Source organism: Oncorhynchus masou, chromosome 12, assembly GCF_036934945.1.
Source record: "Oncorhynchus masou masou isolate Uvic2021 chromosome 12, UVic_Omas_1.1, whole genome shotgun sequence".
NCBI classification, from domain to species: Eukaryota; Metazoa; Chordata; class Actinopteri; order Salmoniformes; family Salmonidae; genus Oncorhynchus; species Oncorhynchus masou.
The window spans coordinates 82,039,266-82,054,809 of record NC_088223.1 but is presented as its reverse complement, the minus strand read 5'-3'; the positions used below and the strand labels follow the sequence as shown (position 1 = coordinate 82,054,809).

At 40.3% G+C, this 15,544-nt stretch overlaps 1 protein-coding gene across 11 annotated transcripts in view; it reads left to right on the top strand.

Moving 5' to 3' along the window:
- Positions 1-15,544, top strand: part of LOC135550935 (disks large homolog 2) — a 291,390-nt gene that overhangs the window by 209,277 nt on the left and 66,569 nt on the right. The gene's annotated exons all lie outside the window — the stretch shown is intronic.

The window sequence follows — 15,544 nt, the reverse complement described above, 5'->3', positions numbered from 1 at the left end:
TTACTTCATGGTATAAGGAAACACTTACTATAATACCCAAGGGGGGAAATTAGTTGGTAGATATTCAACAGGAGGACACTGTCCAAGACGAATGGGCACAGTACCTGTCAAAAGTTTTGACATACCTACTCATTAAAGGGTTTTCCTGTATTTTTACTATTTTCTGCATTGTTGACATCAAAACTATGAAATAACACATATGGAATCATGTAGTATCCAAAAAAAGTGTTAAAAAATAGCCACTATTTGCCTTGATGACAGTGCACACTCTTGGCCTTCTCTGTACAAGCTTCATGAAGAATACTTTTCCAACAGTCTTGAAGGAGTTCCCACCTAAGCTGAGCACTTGTTGGCTGCTTTTCCTTCACTCTGCAGTCCAACTAATCCAAAACCATCTCAATTGGGTTGAGATCAGGTGATTGTGGAGGCCAGGTCATCTGATGCAGCACTCCATCACTCTTCTTCTTGGTCAAATAGCCCTTACACAGCCTGGAGTTGTGTTGGGTCATTGTCCTGTTGAAAAATACTAAGCGCAAACCAGATGGGATGGCGCATCGCTGCAGAATGCTGTGGTAGCCATGCTGGTTAACCTCTCTGGGATATGTGGGACGGTGGCATCCCACCTCGCCAACAGCCAGTGAAGGTGCAGGGCGCCAAATTCAAAACAACAAAAATCTCATAATTAAAATTCCTCAAGCATACAAGTATTTTACACCATTTTAAAGATAACATTCTCGTTAATCGAGCCACAGTGTCTGATTTCAAAAATTCTTTACAGTAAAATTAATCACTAACCTTTGATGATCTTCATCAGATGACACTCATAGGACTTCATGTTACACAATACATGTACTGATAAAGTGCATATTTCTATAAAAAAAATCTCATATTACATTGGCGCGTTACGTTCAGTAGTTCTAAACATGCAGCGATTGTGCAGAGAGCCACATCTATTTACAGAAATACTCATTATAAATGTTGCTGAAAATACAACTATTATACATGAAATTAGAGATATACTTCTCCTTAATGCAACCGCTGTGTCATATTTAAAAAAAAAAGCAAACCATGCAATAATATGAGTACAGCTTTTAGACAACAAAGCAGCCAAAAAGATATCCGCCATATTGGGTAGTCAACATTAGTCATAAATAGCATTATAAATATTCACTTACTTTTGATGATCTTCATCAGAATGCACTCCCAGGAATCGCAGTTCCACAATAAATGTTTGTTTTGTTCGATAATGTCCATCATTTATGTCCAAATAGCTTCTTTTGTTTGGTAAACAAATCCAAAAGCGCGTTTAGGTCCCACCGAACATCGGACGAAAAGTTCAAAAAGTTCCTTTACAGCCCATAGAAACTTGTCAAACTAAGTATAGAATCTATCTTTAGTATGTTTTTATCATAAATCTTCAATAATGTTCCAACTGGAGAATTCCTATGTCTGTAGAAAAGCAATGGAACGAGAGCTAACTCTCTCGTGACCGCGCCTCAGAGCCTGTGGCAATCTGCCAGACCGCAATCTGACTCATTCCTCTCTCATTCGGTCCCACTTAACAGTAGAATCCTCAAAGTTCTAAAGACTGTTGACATCTAGTTGAAGCCTTAGGAAGTGCAACATAACCAATATCCCACTGTATCTACCATAGGGGCTGAGATTTAAAAAAACTTCAAGCCTCAGATCTCCCACTTCCTGGTTGGATTTTTCTCAGGTTTTCACCTGACATATGAGTTCTGTTATACTCACAGACATCATTCAAACCGTTTTAGAAACTTCAGAGTGTTTGCTATCCAATACTCCTAATAATATGCATATATTAGCATCTGGGACAGAGTAGCAGGCAGTTTACTCTGGGCACCTTATTCATCCAAGCTACTCAATACTGCCCCCCTGTCACCAAGAAGTTAATTGTACCTTGAAGTCTAAATAAATCAGAGACAGTGTAACCAGCAAAGCACCGCTACACCATCACACCTCCTCCTCCATGCTTCACGATGGGAACCACACATGCAGGGATCATCCGTTCACCTACTTTGCGTCTCAAAAAGACACAGTGGTTGGAACCAAAAATCTCAAATTTGGACTCATCAGACCAAACAACAGATTTCTTAGCCCAATCAAGTCTATTCTTCTTATTGGTGTCCTTTAATAGTGCTTTCTTTGCAGCAATTTGACCATGAAGGCCTGATTCACCCGCATCCTTTAAGAAGGATCTGATAGGTGAAAGCTGTGTGGAAGACCTTTATGGATTTTTCTTGTTTTCTTATTTCCTTATTTAATCTTTATTCTAAATGGAATTCCGTTAATAATGTTAACTCCTATTCGGTACTCACTGCTGTGCAAGTCAAATGCTCTTGCATCTGCAATTGATTCAATACATGATTAATGAGTCAACAAGTTAATTTTGTGGACAGTCTTGTGACAACCCTCAAATTCTGGCTTTATTAGTTTGATGTTTAGTTTTTTTGTAATTTGAGTCTTTGACAAATAACGTTAAAGCTTCAAAACAATCATGCCGATCTCATAGACAGTCAATCATTGCATCCATAGCTCTATCTATGAATAAATAGTTACATTTCCCCAGCCCTGTCCTTCATCCTTCTGAAACAAAGTGGTAGAGTCATGCTGTTGAAATTAGAGATTGTGCCGTTAATGAAACAGAGAAAGGTCTGACAGACCACTTTTGAAGTCTAGACAGGAACCTCAATATGCAGTAGCTTTGTCAATTGCCCCGGGATGAAGTTTCCCCTAGGTCCAGATCTAGGAGCTTCCCTTCCCACAATTCTAACCTTAACCATTAGTGGTTAGTCGCTCGTCACAGAACTAGTTAGCTTGCCAACAGTGACTCAGTGGAGCAATCTTCCCACAAGGCCTGCAGGGGGCATTGGTGAGCTATGGCCCGGTTATGAGACTCGCGGAATTTCTGTCAACCCCACAGGTAATTCCCCCAGCACTGATGCTGTCAGACACAGTCAATATCCATTTACACTCCTGTCAGCCTCAGAGTGGGAGGCCTTTCACAATGTAATTAAGCCCCCACAAACATTGAGCTGGCAGAGACTGACACCAATGTCTGCAGGAATTATGTAACTCTCCATCTCAAATGGTTAACAGCAACCAAAGAAGATTCTCAGCTATGGAAGCTGACTTTTTCACCCTTGGCATTGCCATGAGACAAGTTTTCTTGACTTTTCCGAGACGTTCGGGGATAAGAAAAAAGTATTATATGATATCAATTTCATAACAGAGTTAAAAGTTAAACATTAGGAAAATGTCAGCACTTTTCTTCTGGAGCACTTTCTCTTCCTTCCCTTCAAGCCTGGAGTCAGAATCATAATGGCTGTATTTTGGATAAGGTCCATTATGTGTTCATTCAGTTTTATTTTCACATCTATAGAACAATAGATTATATAAGACTATTGGCAATCCAGGAAAGAAATGTACAAACAAGTAATCAATACATATTCCATAAAGAAAAACATATACAAACGTGTACTTAGCACACAGAATCCTATAGCAACATGTGACGTAATGATGACTATCTATCTGCTTGATGCTACAGTACATACAGCACACTGAAGCTGTCCCAATTATTTCTACTTCCTACCCAAAAGTGTGCACTTGTTAACTTTACTGATTTGAAAGGAAACTGGTATAAGATATGGTGAAAACTCCCACCAGCCCATGCTTTTAGATTTGTGGGAAGTAGGAAGGAGAGATTATTGGTATCTGATCAAGTGGAGCTGCCATAGATGCAGAGTGCAAAGGATTTTACCTTTATTTTACAAGGCAAGTCAGTTAAGAACAAATTCTTATTTTCAATGACAGCCTAGGAACAGTGGGTTAAGTGCCTGTTCAGGGGCAGAACCTTGTCAGCTCGGGAATTTGAACTTGCAACCTTCCGGTTACTAGTCCAATGTTCTAACCACTAGGCTACCCTGCCGTCCCAATTAATAGTGTAAACAGAGCAGATTAATGTTAGTCTACAAAAATCTGTGTGTGTGTGTGTGTGTGTGTGTGTGTGTGTGCGTGCGTGCGTGCGTGCGTGCGTGTGTGTTTGTCACATGCACCGACTACAACAGGTGTAGACTTGCTTACTTACGAGACTTTTCCCAAAAATTGCACAGTTAAAAAGCAAGAACATTTCCACACAAACAAAAATACAAGGAAATAGTAATGCAATAAAATAATAATCACGAGGCTCTATAAAAGGAATACCGGTACTGAGTCAATGGGCAGGGGTACAAAGTATTTGAGGTAATATGTACAGGGTAAAGGGGGGGGGGGGGTAAAAGTGACTAGGCAATCAGGATAGATAATAAACAGACTAGCAGCAGCATGTGTGGAGAGTGTGAAAGGGTTTCTGTGTGTGTGTGTGTGTGTGCATGTTGAGTACATGTGTAATGTATTGCATATTGCTTGTAGTGGGAAGGCACTATACATGCATTCATTATGGTGGTCCACAAAAGGGTTATACCATCAAGGGTACTCTGTAGTTTATGTCATTGACAAAACCTAATCTTGGCCACATTGATCGCCATAAAATCATATTCTGAGCCCAACTTTCAATGCCATTGTTATACTGATATCCATAATATCCTGTTAATATAGAAACAGAATATCTGATACCTCTCAATGACACCAGGGTTCCGAGTATCTCATGTCATGAACAAGTATTTCTGTCCTGTGTGGTTATATAGTCTTCTGTTGGCCCCCAAGTAGACATTTCCCTTGAGGACAGATCTATGATCAGTTTTCCTCCTTGATTAATAGCTTTACCATGGGTGGGGGGCAGGGAGAACTGACCCAAGATCAGTGTCTAGGTGCATCCTAATCCATTATAGTGCTTATCTCTCAAAGTTGGAGTAGGGTGAAGTTGCCCGTAGACACTGATCTTGGTGAATTTTACATTTCCCCTATTACTAATACTTATGGTTAGGATTGGGGGAGGAGATGCTGTTCCTAGATCTATACCTAGGGGAAACTTCACCCTCCCCTCAAAGGCTACTTGCATGAAGCTAGTCACCAATGACACTGGGTCAGATTAAGGTGGTTATTGTGCGTTGTACCAAGGCAATCAAATCCCCCTGCCTCTTCAACTCTCGTTGGGATCACACACATTTTTATATTGCCCACTGTTGCCATGGATACACCTCACACAGCTGATTCCTGGAGTGTTGTGCTTTGTCACCCTGCCATCCCTGGTGAGGTATTCTCCATCAGACGCTGCTGTCACTTGCCTCAGAGAAAATGGCCCAGTACACACACACAAACGTAAACACACACACACACACCAAGTAGCTATGTTTCAGACCCTGTGGAGTATCCATTTCCCATAAAGTGTCGCCCATTATTATCACACAGAGCCAAAGAAAATAGTTATTTCTCACTTTTTTACAAGTCTGCCTCTTGTCTTTGAAATAATAGGATATTTATTGTAGCTTCCTTGGTGGACTGTGTGAATGAGATGTCACAAGTACCTTAAACACACTTGGAGACCAGAGATGTTTGCTCACTTCAGGTCCAGTAACTAATAATGCTCAAGGAATTTGTGATGTCATTCTCACAGTCTCTTCCTTAGGAAAACGTTGTCCATGCAATATTTATCCTTTAGACTTGTGATTTAACATATCCATGGTAACATTTGGGATCCCTGCCCTAAAAAAATAAAAAATATATCAAATTTGCATTTTCACATTAAATAACAAATGTCATTTATGCATTAAATAGCTGATCTCACATGTTGATTTTAAATTCCACATGTGAAACCATATTTTCATATGCATTATGTGCATCATATGCATTATATGAGTTCACACAACCTTTTCACGTGATGAGAATAACATGTTTTCACCTCATGGGTATTGCAGTTTCACATGTTAAAAACTTTCAAATGTGAAAATCAGATATGCAGTTTCACATGTGAAAACTATTCACTTGGAAATCTCACATTCACATGTGGAATTGTAAGTTCACATGTAAAAATCATGTGAAAATCATATTTGCAGGTTCACATGTAAGAAACAAATATGCATCTATTGGTCACAGATACCTTAAAACAAAGGTAGATTAGAAAACCAGTCAGTATCTGGTGTGACCATCATTTGCCTCATGCAGCGCGACACATCTCCTTCTCATAGGATGTACTACTAAATTCTCTAAAATGACATTGGAGGTTGCTTATGGTAGAGACATTCCTCCAGTCAGCATGCCAATTGCACGCTCCCTCAAAACATCTGTGGCATCTGTGTTGTGTGACAGAACTGCACATTTTAGAGTGGCCTTTTTATTGTCCCCAGCACAAGGTGCAGCAGTGTAATGATCATACTGTTTAAGCTGATTAAGCTTCTTGATATGCCACACCTGCCAGGTGGATGGATTATCTTGGAAAAGGAAAATTGCTCACTAACAGGGATGTAAACAAATTTGTCCACAAAATGTGAAAGAAATATGTTTTTTGTGCGCATGGAACATTTCTGGGATGTTTTATTTCAGCTCATGAAACTTGGGACAACACTATACATGTTGCGTTTATATTTTTGATCAGTGTACAATAATTGCACAACACATTTCATTGTAACACAAATTGAATTGTAATATGAATAAAAATAATTTGCTTTCACAAACACCTGAAAAGCTAGCCTGGTGTGCCTTTTAGTTCCTAAATACATTTAAAATAGGTTATCAACTCATTTCACATGCCATGGAACATGTTACCATTGCAAACATAATGCGTTTATCTTGTATTCAATTTCTGGTAGGGGTTCTCTATTTTCATTATTAGCAATTTTTTAGAGACTTGTTATCAACAGTTGGTTAGTAGTATATGTCAGTGTGGAATCTAATTGAAAAGCAGCTGGATAGTTTATCCTGAGCGGTTTAGCATCAATTACTCCATTTAAAGCCCTTTGCTTGTAATTAAATCTGACACTAGAATTTAAAAATAGACTATTCATCGAATTAGGAAGCGCCAGTGACCTTAAACTTGCCATTGCACGATTCATTTGACCATCTAATTCATGTGTTATTCTATCAACCGTGGAGTGTGTATTGTGGTTTGTCATTTATTGATAGGCTACATGCCGTGTGCTTACATGCGTTTCAGTGTCCACAATGAATTGTCATTGTCCAACTGACAAGAACATATTTATTCCATTCTGATTGTATGCATGAGATAACATTTTTATTTATCTCAATGTAGGACTATAGCTTCCAAACATCATTGCTATACACTGTGCAGTGGGACTGGTTCCTGCGTCACGCCTCTGTGTTAATGTCCCTGGTCTTTTGAATGAGCTTGACGATTATATCATTCAATTCATGAATATGCAGTCAAATAATACAAATGATATTCGTGTTTGTAGATTAATTTACTTCTGCCAATGCCTTTCATTAAGATTTGCGCTGAAGACCATTGCGCTACGTTTTTGCCCATTGAAGACCATCCAAAAAGCCTACAAAATTCCAAAACGACTAGGCTACTTTCCGTGTCACTTGCATAGTGTATAAATAACAGATACAAATGTCCAAAAGATTTGATTCAGATCATGTGTTTCTTAGTACAGTGGTTTAGAGGTGGGAATGTTGTAAAACCAAGGTTGAAACTCAAGTGCCAGGAAAGAAGGCTGCATGTTTCATTGAATACAGAGAAGCTGTCTCCACCTGAACCGATTTGTAGTGCAGGCTCTGCTCTTAAATTCCTACCTGTTCGGAGCATGGATTGCTTCTGCCTGGATTCATGGATGCAATCAAGTTGTGCTGCAGGTTGAGTCATCTACTGACAAAGAGCTACCAGCCAGCATACGGCCAGCAACGCAGAAGAGCCAGTACCTTCTCTCTTTGCTCATCTCTGCTTCTCTCGCGCTCTCTCTCTAATTGAGCTTTTCTCTCTCTCCCTCTGTTTCATTTCTACTTCTCTCCCCCCTCTCTCTCCCTAATTCAGCTTTTCTCTCTCTCTCTCTCCCTCTGTTTCATCTCTGCTTCTCTCTCTCAGCTGATGCTGCTTTTGCCACTCACTCTAACAGCAGCGTCTCACTCGCTCACTCACACACTCTCTCAGAGCCGTGACATACTGCCAACTAAACAGTGCCGTTCGTTAATTTAACGTCAAAGAGGACTCAAGCATCACCTCTCATATACAGAGCACGGAAGACGAGAAACCTTAAGAGAGGTAGTGAGGGAGGGATTGCGCTGGGCAGGATGACTGCTGCCTACCTGAACAAACAGCAGAACTGCTGTGTGGAGATGGATAGAGGGGGATGTGGTGAGGTGCCGTGCTCTTGTGGATGGCAGCACCACCTGCCCCAGGGATACCACTATGGCTCAGTCCCCATGGGTGCTACCCTTCCCCGGCAGAGGGGCCGTCTTATGGCTACCCACTCGGAAAGCTCCTGGAGGAGCCCTGGGCGCTCTGTGGTCCGCGCCAAAGGGAGCAGCTGTGACCTGTTGTCCGAATGCAGCTGTCCACAGAGTCAGAGCTGGCACGATCACTACCAGGTAACCAACCATGCACTATAGTCCAGATCAGAGGGGACCATTAGGATGACAAGATTGAGAGGGGATTTTGCTATCTAGTAATATATGTGCAAGGGTTAGGTTTATGTGTGTGTGTGTGTGTGTGTGTGCTTCCCCCTGGCTCTGTATGAGAGGGAATGAGTGGCAGCCACAGCAAACCCACTCATGGTCTCGAGTCAAGGTGTTGAATTTGGATTAAACCTGACCTGTGTAAACTCCAGGGTTCTTGGATCAAGGCTGGGAGCAGTATTCTTTTTAATTGTAACCTTTATTTAACTAGGTAAGTCAGTTAAGAACAAATTCTTATTTACAATGAAGGCCTACACCGGCCAAACCCAGACGACACTGGGCCAATTGTGCACCGCCCTATGGGACTCCCAACCACAGCCGGTTGTGATACAGCCTGGACTTGAACCAGGGTGTCTGTAGTGACACCTCATGCACTGAGATGCAATGTCTTAGACTGCTGCGCCACTCAGGAGTCCAGTAGAGCTGGAGTTTACAACTGTACAATATTGAGAAGCTATGCTAATATGCCCCAACAGGCAAAGCCTAAAATAGATTCTTAAATCCCGCTAACAAATGTTTCCACAGCAATTAAACATGGATGTATGCCTTGTGTTCTCATTCAGACTTGCATTGGTCATTACTCAGTTTTACTGTGTTGCTAAAATAGGTTGTTCTGTAAGATTTATCTCAGAGATTGACACAAGCTGTGGGCACAATGCCAGTAGACATCGAAAAAGAATGTGATTTGAGGATGTGCTGTTCAGAAGATGCACTCTTGCCTGATACAGTGAGGCAAAAAAGTATTTAGTCAGCCACCAATTGTGCAAGTTCTCCCACTTAAAAAGATGAGAGAGGCCTGTAATTTTCATCATAGGTACACTTCAACTATGACAGACAAAATGAGAAAAAAAAATTCAGAAAATCACATTGTAGGATTTTTAATGAATTTATTTGCAAATTATGGTGGAAAATAAGTATTTGGTCACCTACAAACAAGCAAGATTTCTGGCTCTCACAGACCTGTAACTTCTTCTTTAACTTCTTCGATATAGGGGGCGCTCTTTTAATTTTTGGGTAAAAAAAAGTTCCCGTTTTAAACAAGATATTTTGTCACGAAAAGATGCTCGACTATGCATATAATTGACAGCTTTGGAAAGAAAACACTGACGTTTCCAAAACTGCAAAGATATTATCTGTGAGTGCCACAGAACTGATGCTCCAGGCGAAACCAAGATTAAATTTCAAACAGGAAATGGCCCAGATTCTGAAGGCGCTGTGTTCCAATGTCTCCTTATATGGCTGTGAATGCACCAGGAATGAGCCTACACTTTCTGTCGTTTCCCCAAGGTGTCTGCAGCATTGTGACGTATTTGTAGGTATATCATTGGAAGATTGACCATAAGAGACTACATTTACCAGGTGCCCGCTTGGGGTCCTCCGTCGGAATTATTGCATAATCTCCAGCTGCGTGCATTTTTCCATTTTCTTCAGAGGAGAAACACAACTTCCACGAATGATTTATCATCGAATAGATATGTGAAAAACAACTTGAGGTTTGATTCTAAACAACGTTTGCCATGTTTCTGTCAATATTATGGAGTTAATTTGGAAAAAAGTTTGGCATTGTAATGACTGAATTTTCGGGGGTTTTTCTTAGCCAAACGTGATGAACAAAACGGAGCGATTTCTCCTACACAAATAACACAACTGATTGGCTCAAACACACTAAGAAAGAAAGAAATTCCACAAAATAACTTTTAACAAGGCACACCTGTTAATTGAAATTAATTCCAGGTGACTACCTCATGAAGCTGGTTGAGAGAATGCCAAGAGTATGCAAAGCTGTCATCAAGGCAAAGGGTGGCTACTTTGAAGAAACTCAAATATTGTTTAACACTTTTTTGGTTAATACATGATTCCATATGTGTTATTTTATAGTATTGATTTCTTCACTATTATTCTACAATGTAGAAAATAGTAAAAGTCATAACTGTTCTGATTATTTATTTACAAGTTCATTACAATTAGCTTTTTGCTTTAGCGCAATCTGTACCTGATAGAGCAGATCTAGTCTCACGTGTGGAAGCAAGCCATCTGGCGCTGAGAGACTCACTGGGATGGAGACAAGAGCAGACCCAGAAGATCTGACTGAACGGACACACATTTGAGTGCCCCAGGACAGTCTCTTTACCTTGTGCTGTGACAATTTATGTTATGAAATCCTGCAATTTCAATGGGGCAGTTCCCCCTCAGAAAATAGATGGCAAAACAATCCAAGCAATGTTGGCACATTCTATGCAAAGTCACTGAGTGGCAGAGAAGTACATTGCATTTGGAAATTATTCAGACCCCTTCACCTTTTCCACATTTTGTTACGTTTACGTTTAAATCAACATTTTCCTCATCAATCTACACACAATACCCCATAATGACAAAGCAAAACAGTTTTTTAGAAATGTTAGCAAATTTCTTTGCCACCGCCTGTGAATGTTAAAATGTGACACACTCACACACACACACACACACACACACACATGCACCCTGATCTGTCTACCTGATCCAAACAATTTGCCTTTGTGAAACATCGTGGAGCTTCAGTTGATGGAAACCCAGCTAGCAATGAGAAATCGGCCCAGAACCGGCCCTCTTCCGGGGGCCAGAACTGATTGAATCGGCCCGGAATCAAAATGAATGACTGCCAAGTACATCAGACCGTTTCCGTCTACCGTAATACAGCTGACTTTGCCAGCATCTTACCAGAATGCCCCTAGAAGCGGCCCGATGAAAATTGAAATAAATGTTTTATCCGATTTAGTCATTTTAAATATTACTATTATACATTCATATTATACCCATCCACAGATTTATTTATATATATACATATATATAATATATTTTTTTTAACCCCCAATTTTTCATGTCCAATTGTCTTGTCTCATCACTGCAACTCCTGTACAGCCTCGGGAGAGGTGAAGGTCGAAAACCTTGCGTCCTTCCGAAACACAACCCTTCCAAGTCGCACTGCTTTTTGACACAATGCATGTTTAACTCTGCAACCATGTCAGCATGCATGCGCCTGGCCCGCCACAGGAGTCACTACAGTGCGATGGGATAAGGACATCACGGCCCGCCGAACCCTCTCCTAACCTGGATGACGCTGGGCCAATTGTACATCTCCTGATCAGTCTCCCGGTCGTGGCCGGCACGGGTATCGAACCAGCATCTGTAGCAACACAGTTTGAAACACTACGATGCAGTGTCTTAGACTGCTGCGCCACTTGGGAGGCCCCATCCACAACATTTTTAATGCTTATGTCATTTTTAATGCTTATGTCATATGTTATGTTATGTCACTCCCACTGATTAGTACTTGTATAAGTGTGCCGTTTGGTTTCTGAGATACTCCTCGCTCTTTTGTTTTGGGATTCGACCCTGTGTGTTTTGTTACATATTTCTTTGGTCTTCATCCCCCTGCCCTTACACGGCATGCCGTGATTTGGGGTATAATAAAAAGCCCTATTATGCATTCCTGGGCCTGTCTCCCGAATCATTGTTACCAACGTGACAGCTTAGTAATTGCCCAGCACAATGTATCAAAATACTAAAATACTACTTAAACAGGACTCTTAAATAATTTAATTTAAATGTTAATTACATTTTTGGATCACAGAAACAATGAGGAAATATGGGAAAAAAATAAATAATGAAATGTTAATTATATAAAGCAGCCCGTGTAATCATCGGATAGATAGTAGCCCCATTCGGCCCGAGCCCCAAGTAATACATTTGGGCCAGATAACTCACACCGGAATCGGCCCGAGCACAATCCCTGCATACTAGCCATAAGTAATACTGCCTATGGCGGCCCAGACTCTGGCCACATGACGTCGACCGAGTCTGACTCTCAGCCAAGTGCCTGGACTCTCAGCCGGAATCGGCCCAGAGCCACTGTCCTAGCTGGGAACATCTTAAGGGTTTGACGGAATTCTTACCCGCTTCCTTTAAAAATGGCCCAAACAACGTTCTTCTATAGCATATTTTCATAGCATATTTTATTAACTGCATTGGCACTCTGGTTATTGGCAGTGGACCATCTAGACTCTTCAAACTGACAGGGAACATTGCTGAATGTGAAAACGTCTTACTTTTCGTATGTTTTTAACTTCTCAGCAAATTAAAGGCCTTAGTTAGAAAGGCTAAAAGACACTTAATTGGAAAGGCTATTGGGAGCTAATTGTGTAGCAATGAAACATCTTAGAATTATCTGTTCGCGGAAGACTTGCAAATATTCGTATAGTCTCACCTGGATGGAAGCTGTATCGTGAGTTATCAGTCCACTCTATTTACTTCACATGCCATAAACCATTCTGTGGGCATTGTTTACTGTCATTATGGATTATTATTATTAGAGGCCTGCACATTTAGCATTGTCATGTCTTTACTATCATTAACTGAAGACTGATAGTTTTTATCAAAGATTCTCTGTAATTAGTTACAGCGCGATCAACTGATTAATTAACTAATTAACTAGAAAGTCGGGGCACTAAGGAAAAATATTCAGATTAAAGTTATCATTTCCTAAAATAACTTTTCAGATATTTTATCTGATCAATTAGTCTTCGAATTAATGAATTATTTACTTTACCACACGTTAGTCTCATTCCAAATGTCGTAAATTGTTGGTCATCTGCACGAACCCAGTCTCTACTATGAGTCATCCATACATCAATTGTCTTAAATCATTTATTTATTACTAACTAAGTAATTCACAGAAATGCATAAACAAACAAACAAGGTAAATGTGGTTACATGAAATGATAGGAGAATGTGCCCTAGTGGGCTGAACCGGCATGGTGGCTTATTAGACAAAAGGGGGAGTGGGGGTCGACTAAGAAGTCACTACAGTTAATGATTATAACAATTGAAATGCTAATCTTTTACACATGAACACTCACTCATTCGGGAACAATTGCAATCAATATATATATTTACACTCGGTGTGTCGTGTTGATCGCTGGTGAAAAGTTTGTCTTTTGTAGAATTGTCCGTCTCTCTCCCTCGCTCTCTCGGTTGTGGTTAGAGTGGATAGTTCAAAGTGACATTCATTCATTTGTTATAGAATGGATGTTTCGGCGGTTGTCGTTCTTCACGTTCAATGATACCGAATTCCTAGCTGCAGACTAGTAGTCAATATCAAAGACTTGTTCTTATTCTGTCCGTATCGATAGTCTAAGAGTTTAACCACGTGGTATGGTTAAAAGATTCAGCAATGGTCTACAACCTTTAGCCATCTTGTAATTGAGTTAAGCTTGGTCTGCTGATCGAAAACCCAGGTGGGGTTTTTATTGGGAATGGCAGAAAAGGCTGTCCCAGGATGTCTGACCCTAACTGGGCTCAGGGGCGGTCCTCTGATTTAGTTAAAATCAAAAGGGAATTGTATTTTTCTTCATTAAACAATCCAAAATCATATTACACAATTATACAAACAGTATCATACTCACTCATTCATCTTATACAACAATTAGATGTAAACCTCATATCTGAGGCTATTATATGAACAGCGTTATGGTAATGTGGCCACACCGTCTCCCACAAGCTTCCCAAGTTGTGACAAACGGACCAGTTTGTAGCTGGATTCTTCACCGATCTTTTAGACTTTCTCCGGAACATGAAATTTGTTCGTACCTCAAGTTCTGTGAGGTGGAAGGATTTCCTTTGTTCTCCATGAAAAACTACTCTCTATAACTGTGTGTCCATGAGGTCTTCTCAGGAATTTACGACCTCTGACCACAGAAGCCTAGTTGAAGGAGGCAAGGAGGAGGCAGGGAGAGGGGGATGGGCTTGCTATAACCAAAGAGGCCAACGTCATGCATAATACTCTATGCCTTCAGAAAGTATTCACACCCCTTGACTTTTTCCACATTTTGCATTTCAGCCTGAATTTTGTATTAATTCAATGTAGATTTGTTTTGTCACTGGCCTACACACAATACCTTATAATGTCGAAGTGAAATTATGGTTTTTAAAAATTATTCACAAATTAATTTAAAAAATGAAAAGCTTGAGTCAATTAGTATCCAAACCCTTTGTATGGCAAGCCTAAATAAGTTAATGAGTAGAAATGTGCTTAACAAGTCACATAATAATTTGCATGGACTCACTCTGTGTGCAATAATAGTGGTTAACATGATTGACTGCCTTAACTCTGTACCCTACACATACAATGATCTGTACTGTCAATTTATCGAGTAGTGAATTTCAAACACAGATTCAACCACAAGACTAGGGAGGTTTTCCAATGCCTTGCAAAGAAGGGCACCTATTGGTAGATGGGTAAAAATACAAAATAAAGAAGACATTGAATATCCTTTTGAGCAGGAAGTTATTAATTACACTTTGGATGGTGAATCAATACACCCAATATTGATACAGGCGACCTCCCTAACTCGGTTCCCGGAGAGGAAGGAAACCACTCAGGGACTGCCTGTACAGAATAACATTTTTCCAAAACATGCATCCTATTTGCAACAAGGCAAAGGCAAAAAGTAAAAATATATATTTTCACATACACCAGATAGGTGCAGTTTTACAGGAGCAGCCATAGTAGTATGGTGCACCTGGAGCAAATTAGGGTTAAGTGCCTTGCTCAAAGACACATAGACAGATTTTTCATCTGGTCGGCTTAGGTATTTGAACCAGCGACGTTTTAACCGCTAGGCTAAAATTATACTGCAAAAATGTGGCAAAACAATTCACTTTTTGTCCTGAATCCAATACAACACATTACTGAGTACCACTCTTCATATTCTCAAGCATAGTGGTGACTGCATCATGTTACGGGTATGCTTGTAATCGTTAAGGACTGGGGAGTTTTTCCAGATAAAAAAGAAATGGAATGGAGCTAACCACAGGCAAAATCCCAGAGGAAAACCTGGTTCAGTCTGCTCTTCACCAGACACTGGCAGAAGAATTTCCCCTTCAGCAGGACAATAACCTAAAACACAAGGCCAAATCT